Source organism: Magnolia sinica, chromosome 11 (assembly GCF_029962835.1).
Source record: "Magnolia sinica isolate HGM2019 chromosome 11, MsV1, whole genome shotgun sequence".
In the NCBI taxonomy this organism is placed as follows: domain Eukaryota; kingdom Viridiplantae; phylum Streptophyta; class Magnoliopsida; order Magnoliales; family Magnoliaceae; genus Magnolia; species Magnolia sinica.
The window spans coordinates 69,516,956-69,529,904 of NC_080583.1; the positions used below are offsets into that span (position 1 = coordinate 69,516,956).

At 35.7% G+C, this 12,949-nt stretch overlaps 2 long non-coding RNA genes across 4 annotated transcripts; both read right to left on the reverse strand.

Annotated features, from left to right (window-relative positions):
• Nucleotides 1-1,712: 1,712 nt before the first annotated feature.
• On the reverse strand, nt 1,713-2,919 carry LOC131218424 (uncharacterized). 3 transcript variants are annotated; one of them, XR_009157725.1, is made up of 4 exons: nt 2,795-2,919; nt 2,321-2,467; nt 2,045-2,206; nt 1,713-1,924 (listed from the first exon to the last, which is right to left on the reverse strand). It is a non-coding gene; the product is annotated as an uncharacterized LOC131218424 (long non-coding RNA). The 3 variants fall into 3 exon arrangements; XR_009157726.1 differs by lacking the exon at nt 2,795-2,919 and adding an exon at nt 2,596-2,629; XR_009157724.1 differs by lacking the exon at nt 2,795-2,919 and having other exon boundaries at nt 2,321-2,694.
• A 2,011-nt stretch (nt 2,920-4,930) lies between these two features.
• On the reverse strand, nt 4,931-7,067 carry LOC131219303 (uncharacterized). The gene is made up of 3 exons (XR_009158098.1): nt 6,749-7,067; nt 6,359-6,569; nt 4,931-6,244 (listed from the first exon to the last, which is right to left on the reverse strand). It is a non-coding gene; the product is annotated as an uncharacterized LOC131219303 (long non-coding RNA).
• Nucleotides 7,068-12,949: the final 5,882 nt, after the last annotated feature.

The window sequence follows — 12,949 nt, forward strand, 5'->3', positions numbered from 1 at the left end:
TTTTCTGCCCCAAGTCAATATTTAGGATTTTCAGGTCATGTTTGAAATGTTGCGGATATCAACCTGGGTGGAATGGAATCCTGCCCTCCTGGACATCTGAATATGGCCTAAGAAAGCCAATTGACCACAAGAAGTTTTTTTGGAACAAAATTGTAATTTCTCCTATTTAAGACGGAAGACTATATTCCGCCAATTGAGTTACAAGTGTCTGAGTTGGAGTTTCAATGCATATCGATTAGGTTGTGTTTGGATGCTCAGTTGAATTGAATCGTAATAATCCATTTCAATAAAACAGAAAGTGACCAAGTATGGTTAGTGTCAAGATTGCAATTGCGACAATTTCAAGTTGGTATACATGGAATTGCAATTACGGCATCACCCCCAACTTTGGTCATTCCTCTGCAATGATTTGAATGAATTGCAATCCACTTCAATTGAGCATCCAAATGCACCCTAATTTAGCAATATTGGCATTACCTTCATCTTCATCAATACCCCTTCTCCTGCATCTCCAGATAAAAACTGCGAAAATGGATATAAAGCTCAGAGCGCCAACACCAACTACAATCCCAATGATCAAACCAGTCTTGCTTTTCTTTCCCCAACCTGGCGGACTTCTAACAGTCGGTATGAAATCTAAATTAAAAAAAAAAAAAAAGAAAAGAAAAAAGAAAAAGGATATGTATATTCATCTGTTAGTATCAAACAGTTAGAAATTTGCAGAATTTAATTCTAATATTCAGTCCTGGATATATTACCTGGAGTGACACTGATGGCCGAAATGGATGGACCAAAAGTACCTTGATTAGGTATACAGCAAGTCCCTTTCCCGGCCCAAAAGAGATGGATTTCAAGGAAATTTTCGGTTACAATAGTCTGGAAAGTCCTCTGAATGGCTCTCCTAGAGACCCCACCTGCTGCTTTTTTTATATCAAAATCTTTCAATTGAAGATTTCCCTGAAGAAGCAATTAATAGAATTTCAAAACTAGTGGAGACTATTCTTACATCAAATTCACAAACTACACTATCAGAAATGCATGTCCCGCCCACATTATCAGAAATGAATGTCCCGCCCAAAGATCAAGTACAACTATTTTTTTTTAGCATTTCAAGATTCGTGGGAACCAATTTCGAAGTTCAAGATGACCCTTATCATGACTGTCCTATCGATGTTCTATGGAACTGTCAGTTTCTTTAGACCACTTAACTATCCCAAGCCTAAATTTTAGTAAGATGTTTTATGGTGATATACTTAAATAGCATTTGGATGCACTATTATACGGATTGGCAATTATTGGTCTAAGTAGAAAAACTAAGTTCTATTTATGATGGATTAGGCTCCAAATTGCAAGTCCACTAGATTTAAGTTGGACTAAAAAGAGACCTGACTGCAATTTAAGGGCCACTCTCTTCATTACAGGAACTAGAAATCGTTATTATTATTTTTTCATGCTTACTTGGCTAAACAAATCAATCACTTGAGATCATAGTTGATTTACAACTTATGATTTGAGCTGAACTTAAGCAGAATGATTTGAATCCCATCTTGAATCTCTTTTTATCTAGATGAATCCTACAATTCTATGATTTGAATCCTATGATTTAGATTCAAATCTGAATTTATAATTGTTCTCTTTTGTTTTTAGAAACTAGGATTCCAAGCAACTGTACTACATGAAAAATGTTTGCTATAAAATATGCACTAATGATTTGGCAACGTGCACTTATAAAATAGTATAGCATGGTTTGCTATGTAAATATGAAAATAAGAGAATTTCTCAATGTTAGGTAGAGAAAAATAATGACAACTCAAGATAACTTGAGATACTCATCAATGTCAACCTTAATCTGCTTTGCTTTCAGAGCACCATCAACCTCAAAGAGAATGCCCGGTAATTGGCTGATTTCAGCCAGCAAATCAATCTGCATTCAGGAGAGAAGAAAGATGCTAGCTTAATAGAGAACTATTAAATATTGATTAGGAAGTTCAAACAAAATCGTGATGCAGCCAACTTCAAGTTGGGAGTAGAAGGATTGGGCAACCTCATGTTTCGTGGGAATGCACTTTGAATAACATTCCGCATTTGAATGCAACTGGGTGGAATCACATCACAAAAGTTGAAATGATAATCACAAAGGAACTCCGGAAAATCATGAAGCAGTACCAAGAGCCACCCTTAGAGTGCCTTTGTACAGAAAGTGAACCTGCCCACAAGTTAAAAAAAAAAAAAAAAAAAAAAAAAAAAAAAACTGATGATACCACAGTTGTGTAAGATGAGGAGAAAGAAGATAATTATGACATTCATGAGTAACACATACCTGAAAGTTGGAACTATCAAGGACAGGGTCAGGGGAACCAAGGTCCAAAAGTCAATTCAGAAACAATCTGAAATATGCCCTTCGGCTGAAAGCAGCTTTCTTCTCTTTTGCATCCTTTTGGATAACTCTCACAATCACTGACAAAATCTGCCACGTGTCATAGTGAGAACACTCTAAGTAACCATAATGGAAGCAGAAGTATAAATTTTATTTTTATTTTAAAACAAAAAATAAATAAATAAAACAAAAAAATTTCCTTGTGCATGTGTTTCAACCTTGGGCAAGAGAAACACATTACTTGATCCCTGGTCCACCATACAATACTAACAACAACAAAGATAAATGAAGTTACAAATCATTGAATTAATTAAAGCAAACAGCTACTGAGGTTAATGTAACTAGCAACATTTGTTACAACTGAAAGAAATTTCCCATAACCACAAAAAAAAAGAAAAAGAAAGAAAAGATCGCTACCTTAATAACTAAAACCACAAGCTTTGCATACATATCAATAACAACAAATGAGAGATGTTGGACTTGTTGTGGCGTTTATAGGGAAAATGAGCTTGGATTAATCATGTCAGTGGCCAAACAATTTGCTACAGAAATTTCCAGAAATTATAGGTAGAAAGAGAAAGAAAACTCTTAACAACTGTGAGGGTCTGGAGGATTCTCATGGAAACATAATACAAACCACGAAAAAAGTTTACCATGAGGATTTGGAAAAAGCGATCCGTGAGATCATTCCCTTTAAGCAACCCACTTTGTTGTAACTCTGAGATATAATGGGTATAAGCGACATCAATATTGCCAGGAAGTTCACAAATCCGACACCACTCAGCAAACAGACGAGAAACCTGCAGTTTATTCATAGAAAATGGAAAGCACATAGAAAAATCAAGATCAGACTCAAAGAAAAATAAAAAAGCACATAGAAAATGGAACAAATATTAAATAAGACAAACAAACAAGCACCTGCACATCAGGAAGGATTTTCATTCACGATTCAACAAACATAAAATTCATTTCATTTCCTTTTTATGACTTCATATGTTTGTTTTTGGGTTTTCTATGCTACTCAAATTTCCAATTCAATAATTTCCAAGTATCTAATCGGTCCCTAAAGTATCTGAAATTTGAAGAACTACAGCTGATTTGATAAATATTGCAACATATGTAAGCAAAGGTATTACTTGAATTCCGTGGCCAGGCACATACTACATGCAACTCATTAAAATTATTTTTACTCAAGTATATGCAACAACATATATATGTAAGCAAGGAAAACTATTACTAGAATTTTAACAGAGGACCACAGGCACATAGATACTTCACTACATCTGCAGGAATTAATATTAGTATTTTTTTTCCATATTAACCACCGCATCGTCCTAGCCATTTGAGATTGGTGTTACGAACCCTGTTTCGCTAATCCCACTATTCTCAGAAAGTAAAAAATCCTTCATATCACTTCATAGCTGAAAAAGAACTACTCCATTAGTCATTTCCATTTTAGTGAATTGAAATTTTGCGATTGAATTCAACTGAGCATCCAAATGCAGCCTCAATGAACTTGAAGAGATTCCTATGCTAGTGAACTAAAAATGTAAATAACCACCATCCCAAAAGCTCTAAATTCCTAAAGTATATAATAAAGCCACTCCACTTTCTTCCCCAAAAGACTTTTTATCTGCAGTCATTTAGAAAGCAAACTAGGTATATATACAATATCCAATTTTCCATGTTTGTCTGCATATTGCATACACATGAACATGTTACATATGCATACATAAACGTACATCTAAACCTACATAATGGGCTATGCATAAATGCATGTGGACCTATACAAGTTTATACATACATACATACAGAGAGAGAGAGAGAGAGAGAGAGAGAGAGAGAGAGAGAGAGAGAGACTGTGCTACTTCATTACATGATTCTATTTTGTCTTATGAGTTTCAGCCCAATGGTTTTTTTGGGTAGAATCAGTTTAGGTTGTATGTTCTCGCGACTGTGATACTTCTAATCCAACACGAACTGACTATTTAGGCAGCATTTAGATGCACTATCCAATAAAATTGCAATAACAAGTTCAATAAAGTGGAAATGACCAAATTGCAATTAGTTAGTATTCATATTCAATAAAGTAGAAGTCCGCTATCAAAAGCAGAAATAAGTAGGCCGGATATCTACCAGGATGACTTTAGAAAAACATGGAACTGGAAGATGTGCAGAAATGAATCTACTTGGTGCAGTCTCATGAACATATAAAAACTTGCCTCCATACACCTAGCCATACTACACAGACATGGAACAGGAAGATCCCCGTCATCCATAAAATCAACTTACTTTGTACCTACCTTGGCCGAGAAAGAAGGACATAGTCTCAACTTCTAATCAGATGGGCCATGCATGTATTTTGAATGCAGGCTATTTTTCATTTCCTTAGATGCCATTTTGATGAACCGCCTACCACACATGGACGCCATGCTTGTGAGTAAGTAGTGTGAGTAAAAATCCAAGAGTATCTTTCTTTAAAAAGCCATTGGAAAAAAAAAACCGTGAATAAGAACAATATGACTAAGAACATGAAATTACCATTGAGAGAAGATCATGAGCTAATAAAAACCAAGTACAAAATGCATTAATAGAGGAAAGAACCATCAAGATGCATATAATTAGGGATTTACGTCAGTCCAAGAGACAACCGTGAGTAAGAATATTAGCTTTGAAAACAAAACAATGAGCTAAAAACCATGGATATCTGGCTTCATGGTAAGATGATTTGGACAGTCCAGCTAATTTGCACCAACAGAGATAGCTGTCAGTCCAAAAATACTTACAGGGCCAATACATTTTTTTTCCTTTTGTCAAGCAATGGATGTCCCACTTGAAAGAAATTTGATTACATTCTGTTTGCATTTGCAATGTACAAAATGGAGATTTCTGATATGGTTAGCCATAACAAAGCATTTTCCTGTTTACCCTCAGGCCATGATGAATGTTCATTTCTCACCAACAGCTCCATATCTCTTTCTACTGAATCACTCATAGCACATATGGACAGCAAGGTTAAAACAACATTTTTATACAAGCGCTTTCTAAAATTTCTAAGTGGGATGGGAAGTTCTTAAAAGAAACCAAAAAACAAAAAACAAAAACAAAACAAAGCAAAACAAAACAAAAAAAGAAAAAAAAATCATGCTGCATACTGCAGAGTGCAGACATCCAAATGCTATTTTGGGTAAAGGAAAAACCAATGTATCAGACCATCAAAACACTAAATTAAAGATCATCAAACATGCTAGCAATTATGAACATTGACAAGCCTGCACATATTACAAAAATGAATAAATTGGGACTGCATCACATCAAGGAAAGCCCTTCAAAATGTACCATAGAACGATAACAAAAATACCGCAGTACCTTGCTATGACAAAAATATTCATGACCAATTACAAAAGCAACGGTTCTTTCCATACACAATTATTGAATCACCTCCCTTGATCATGACACACTTTTCCCAAAACCATAGCTTAGCAAAACAATTGAATTGCATAGGCATAGGATATTCTATTGGAACCATAATTTTATTTCTCAAAGCAACTGGTTGATTTTAATAAACCTTTGTAATTAATTGCATGCTCATAGCATCTGTAAGAGTTTTGTGTTCTTATTGCCAAGCCCAAGCTTGCATAAAAGAGTGTTTCCTTAGCATAGCAGCCAGCATGCTAAGGCAACTCGTCCCTGCTCCCTAGGCTATATTTTCAATTCCATAAGTCCACAAATGCATTACAACTTACTTCAGTGGTTACACTTCCACATGTTTGGAGGAGGAGGTAGGGTATATACCTGAAGGTGGTGGCTGTATAACCATATATGCATGTTTTAAGCTTGCTAGTGTTGTGCATATAAAGCATGCACCTGCCCAACAAAACCCACTTGCAATTCAAATCAATGCAACAACAAAATCAAAACCTATGATAACTATTGTAATATATATTTGAAATATTAATGGAAAGAAGTTGCGATAAATACATAAGAGGTGCATGCCTGTGCAACATGGGCTTTGGGAATTTCGTCAAACAGTTGGCATCCCTTCCTCCACATGTTCTTGGTCCCTAGACACTAGATTGATGTTAGTGAAGCAACAATCAATTGGCTCGGGATCGAACCATGCCGCAGCCCACAACACCATATTAAGCTTCACAATAGGGTACACCATGCATTTTCCAAGGGAAATCCCCCTCTACATCATCATACAACAAATTTACAGATAAATTTTTGAAACTCTAATCTCAACATTTGATTTCAGTATAAAAAAGTATAAATAAAAAAATAATAATCAGAAACCCCTAAATCTAAACATCTGAAATTTGGAAACAAGCAACAAAAAATTGATTGAAAATTGTTTCTACATAAACTAACCTTTCCTTAAAGAGCTTGTTTGGTGCTCTGCCTATGACTTTTGCGACAAGTAGCAGAGAGAGCTCTGCTTTCAGATCTATCAGCGGAAAGGGGTTTTTGATTTTTTGTGAGTGGGAGTGAGAGAGGGGTTTCGAATCTTTCAGCAGAGAGAGGTTTTAGATCCTTCACGACCGGGAGTGCAAAAACTCGAAATCATCCATTGATGAAGAGGAGTTCGTGAGATCGAGTGGGAGGGGATGGTTAGGAAGAGAAGAGGAGTTCGTGAGAGGGGAGATCAAAAGAGAGAAAAAGAGCGCGAGAGATCGAGAGAGAGAGAGAGAGAGAGAGAAAAAAAAAAGGGGCAGGGAGATTGAGAGAGAGAAAGGGACGTACCTGAGAGGGAATAGGGTTGAGTGGAGGGAGGGAAATGAATGTTTCGTGAGAGGGGGAAAAGAAAAAGGCAGCGCGGTTTTCCGCATTTTTCCCTGCTACGGTTTTTAACCGTAGCTAAAATCCAATACGACTGTAGCTAATGATCAATCCGTAATGGGCCCTCCACGGTTCACATTTGACGGGATCTTGATGTACGACCTTATCAAGGGCTTTGTGGGGTCCATCTTGATTCAATCGATATATCCACTCCGTCCATTAATTTTGTAATTTTTTTATAGGGAATGAACCCAACATCTAGGCAAATCGAAGGTTTAATTGAACCACACCATCGTTCAATGAATTAATCTCCACTCTTTCCTACCGTGTGGTCCACTTGTGCTTTCGATCTACTTTCTTTTTTGGGTTCTTGCCCTAAAATACTCTTAAAAAATGGATAGACATATTAAATGGAGTACATGCATTTTAATGGGCCTCGTAGAGTCCCTTATGAGGTATCCAAGGTTGCATGTATGTCTAGCGGAGTTAGCATTTAGTTACAGTTTTAAGCCGTAGCAAATACACTACGGTTTATAGCCGTAGCAAAAAGTAAGAATAGTCCGTAGCCTTTGGTCGTTTTCTTGGTAGTGTTAATATCTGCATCACATGTAACTATTGGTAGATATTGGACATTTTTGCTGATGTTATTAGTACCAGGGAGAATATTTTAAAATGAAAAAGCATGTAGCTTTTTAATTAGATTGAGAATAGTTTTAGCCTTTCACTTTATTAATTCTTGAGAGTAGCCTGCACCCACTTCTCACGTCTTTGTATGTAGCCCACACTATAGAGCTCATGTGACAAAAGTTATATGGCCTACCATAATGAATCATACGAGGATACCTGAGTCAACTCAACTCAGACCGGATTTCGCCGAGATAAAATAATACTAATAATAATAATCAATCTACTCATGACTCAATCAAAATTTGAGAAAACCCAATGAATCCGGAAAAACATTTCAAAACTTGATTGGTGCAACTCAACATTATTTATATATTTTTTATACTTTTAAATATGTATTGAAAAATCTTAGAAAACATTGTACAAGTTCTCAAAAAACTCACCTGAGTTTTTCAATCAATTCTACTCAACTAGTTTGTGAGTTGATCCATCCACAGTTGAACCTTTCTCTCTTTATGTCTCTATGTATATGTGGACTTACATTTAGCCTCATTTGTTCATTTTTGTCTCTTTCCTAAGCTTTTATCTCTCTATATTTTTCATCTCCTAGCACACATTGTACATTGTACATGCCGCATCACACGGTATCGTATAACTCCTCTTTAAGTAGGATACATATAATCTCTAACATTAGAACTCCAATTATAATTTCACCATCACCTTCAAAAGTATTTAAAATTATTACCAAGTTCTAATTTCATTAGGAAACTTAGTTATTAAGCAAGTTAAAGTTGAGTCAAATTAGGAAATATGTTGCTAAGGAAATTTTCTTCTTAAAATTTTAGTGTCAGCAGGATTAGGGAATAAGAAACCCTCTTTTTCTTTATATGGGTTAGCTAATACACAATGTGTAAAAGCCTTCTATCTTGTCTTGTTACTTTTTTAATAAAGTAATTTTGCCTTTTAGTATCTCCCTCCCTCTACATTCTCTTCTATTCTCTTTTTCTTCTTTTCTATGTATGCTAAGACCCTCATCGCTATGTTCTTGCATGTGAAATTTCGCATGATATCAGAGCCTCACCATTACGTAGATTGATATGTTTTGAGTTTTTTCGCTTTCACTTTATATTAGTTCTCCTTATTGGCAAGTTTTTTTTTTTTTTGGTGTTAGTGTGTTTGATCATGTTAATATCGAGTGCTATTGTTCATGAAGTTCTTATGATGAAGAAATGTTTTTTAAAAAATGTGGCTCTAGAGTTATTTTATAGGATAGGACTTTTGAGATATCATCAATGGTAGCAATCCCATATCAGCAACAGGACAATGGGGGCTTGCAAATTGGAGAAAAGAATAATGGTAAGGCTCTATATGCGATCCAAATCTTCTGTGAATCAAATATGCTTTCCTATGTTAGGAAATTAAATTTGGTAAATGAAGTGTAAGATCACTTGGCCACTATGCATGAGAAAGTGACCAGGGTTCGAGAAGCATTTTTTGAAATAAAATTAAGGGTGATAAAGCAAAGCAATGACTCTATGGTGGAGTTTTCTCGAAATGTGAAGGTAGAATATAATCAGATAAAGGAAATTAGCATCAAGATGAAAATGAAACTCAAGTAGTGATTATTTCAAAAAACCTATGAACCAACCGAGTTTGATGCTATCAGATTATTAATTCAAGAAGATAAGCAACCTATGAAGGAAAGGTAAGTATGTTACTATAAGAATATGCTCTTTTAAAAAATAAATGTTAGATACTTAAAGTGGTTCTAAAAAAGTGGAGACAAGCAACGATATTTTGGTTTTACAAACATGTGTTCAACCCCATGTTAGGAAATGATGTGGTTCAGAAAGGAATTCTAAAATATTATACCAAAACCACTTACAATTTCAAAATCATCAACAATCTTAAAAGGAATTATCAGTATGTTACTGCAAGCAGTGTTCGAGTTGTCGGTATCGCTACAAGTTTTGCTGGTTGGAGATAAAGATATAATATCGTTATTGCCGATAACCGAAAATGCAGGGAAAAAGGGGGAAGCATGGAGAAAATGGTGAAATTTTTTAGTGAAACTTCAGGACATGCCTAAATACACATATTTACATATTCAGGAATGAAAAAATTACAAAAAGAATGCATTAAATAATAAGTTTCGTAAGAAATCACTCAAATAGTAACCAAAATGTGTTTATATAATATAAGTATAGTTAACATATAATAATTAACACATGTAAAAGTAAATGAATTAAAAAAGTTTTTGGATAGCTTTGAGACAATGCTGCTTTTCACTTCCCTCGTCTGGATGGCTTGGATTGTACAATTGTTGTTGTTAAACAACCAATATCAAATGGGTCATTGCCAAGAAAAAAGAAAAAAAAAATAACGAAAAAAAAAACTAATCCAAAACTTCTGTGACCCCACGAATGTTTTTATGGTGGAGGTTTAATTTGCATTGTTTTCGATCATGCGACCCACTTGATTTTTGGATATGCCTCATTTTTTGGCCCATGTCCTAACATGGTCTAGAAAAACAAATGGGTAGAGTGGGTTTCTCACAAATATCATGGTGGGCCCACCTAACATCCATGGCAAGCCCTTCTTTGAAGGCTTTGTAGGAGTGGATTGCAGATCGAGCAACTCTTAACATACTGAGTAAAATCCATGGGGTCCATCATGATTTATGTATTTTATCCACTCTGTCCATCCATTTTACGAAACAATTTTAGGGCTTTATTAAAAAAATGAAGCATACCCAAAGCTCAAGTGGACCACACCATAGGAAACAGTGTGAATTGAACATCTACTGTTGAAACATTTTGATGGCTATAGAAGTTTTAAATGAAGTTGATATTTGTATTTTCCATTCATCTATGTCTTTGTGATCTTATGAATAGGTTGGATAACAAATAAACATCACTGTGGGCCCTAAAACAGTTTCAACATTAGAAATCATCATTCTCACGATTTCACATCGCATGGTCCAATTGAGCTTTGGATATGCTTCAATTTTCGGCTCAACCCCTAAAATGAGCCCGAAAAATAGATGGACGACATGGATAAAGCACATACATTCACGGTGGGCCCAACATAGTTTACCCAATACATTAAAACCGTACGAGTAACCCAGTACCAGTGGGATTTCTTCACAGTCCATTATTAGGTGGGCCCCTGGTCGTGGGGCTACATCAATAATATAAGATGTATATCTACACCTTCCATTCATTCTGGTAGGTTATTTTAGGGCATGGGCCACAAAATCAGTCAGATCCAATTCTGAGGTGGACCACACCATAGAAAATAGTGGTCATTGAATGACCACCATTAAAAACTTCTTGGAGCCCAAAAGTTTTGATCATAAGCCTGATATTTGTGTTTTCCCTTCATTCAGGTCTATGTGAACCTAATGAAGTGGTTTGGTGGCAAATAAAAAGTACAATGGGCCTTAAAAAAATTTTAATGGCAAGCGTTCAATCACATTGTTTCCTGTGGTGTGGTCAACCAGAAATGTGGATCTAACTCATTTTTTAGCTCATTCCATAAAATGAGTGTCCAAAATAGATGGATGGAGCAGATAAAATATGTTACATCATAGTGGAGCCACAATATCGTAAGTAGACGCGACTCACGACTCGCAGCAACATAAGCATCATCAACGTCCTTGAAAAAAAAAGGACGCAAATTAGACACTGACAAGTTGAGTTGTGAGTGGGCTACTGAAGTGTCATCACCAAGTTCTGTGGGCCCCACTATGATGTATGTGTTGTATCCACACCATCCATCCATTTTGAGATATCATTTTAGGGCATGAACCAAAGAATGAGGCAGATAAAAAGCTGTAGTGGACCCCACCACAGAAAATAGTAGGGAAAGTGATTCCCATCGTTGAAACTATCCTTAGGCCTAGCATAATGTTTATTTGAAATCCAACCTGTTCAAAAGTTCAAAAAAAACATGAAATAAGGGAAAACACAAATATCAGTTGATCTAAAACTTTTGTAGCCTTTAGAAGTTTTTAATGGTGGGCGTCATTGTCCCCACCATTTTCTGTGCTGGGGTCCACTAGAGCTTTGGATTTAACTCATTCTTTGGATATTGTCTTAAAATGATCTCTACAAATGGATGGAAGGTGTGGATACAAAACACACATCATGGTGGGGCCCACGGAACTTGGTGACGTCACTTCAATAGCGAGTCTAGCTACTCAACCTGTCAGTAGCTAATTCGTGCCTGAAAAAAAAGGGGTCTAATGCTATTTCCGGAAAGGGGAATAGGGTTTCTCGTTTCCATTTCGAATCTAAATCCCAATCTAAGGGTTTCCATTTCAAACCCAAATCTCTAAATCGAACCAAAATTCCCAAGAGATATCGCAGATTATTCACCGGAATTCTCATTGATTCTGAAAATTTTTATCTATTCGAAGAAAAAAGGAAAAGGGGAGATTTTTTCGTACCTGTAGAAGATCGAAACACAATTGTTGTCGATTAATCGATTGGCCCACCGAATTCTTCTTCCGATCAGACGTACCTCTTCTACATGTACCGAAATCACCTTCTTACAATTTTTTCTTTTTTTTTTCTGCATTTATGATGCTCTACCCAAAATCTCTTTTACTACCTTTTTATCAGCGAAATGGAGTTAGGTAGCTACAACAAATTTGTCGCCCGACAACTCTAATTATCGCGAAAACTCTAAAAAAATTGTCGATAATTCGCCGACAACTGGCAGAGAAATGAAAAAAGGGGTTTTCGGTGTCGCAACGCTGGCAACATCGATATTATCATCGATATTGTCAATTTTTCGCCGATAAATTAAACACTGCTTGCAAGAAGCTACCTATGAAGAAAGGGTAGGTATATTACTATAAGAGGAGTTCAAAAAATAAAGATTAAAGGTTAAAAGTGGTTCTAAGAAAGCAGAGACAAGTAATGATATTTTATTTTTACAAACAAGTAATTGACCTCATATTAGGAGAAGATATTGCGGTTCGGGAAGGAATCCTCAAAACTTTTATCAAAATTACAAACAATTTTAAAATCGTTGACAATCTTAATTATCGGATAAAAAACAATTAAAGCAATCCTCAAAGAAGTACACACCAAAATCAAGTGTTATAATTGTGGAAAATTATACGCATTATGGAAAGCAATATAAATTCAGTGAAGAAAACTA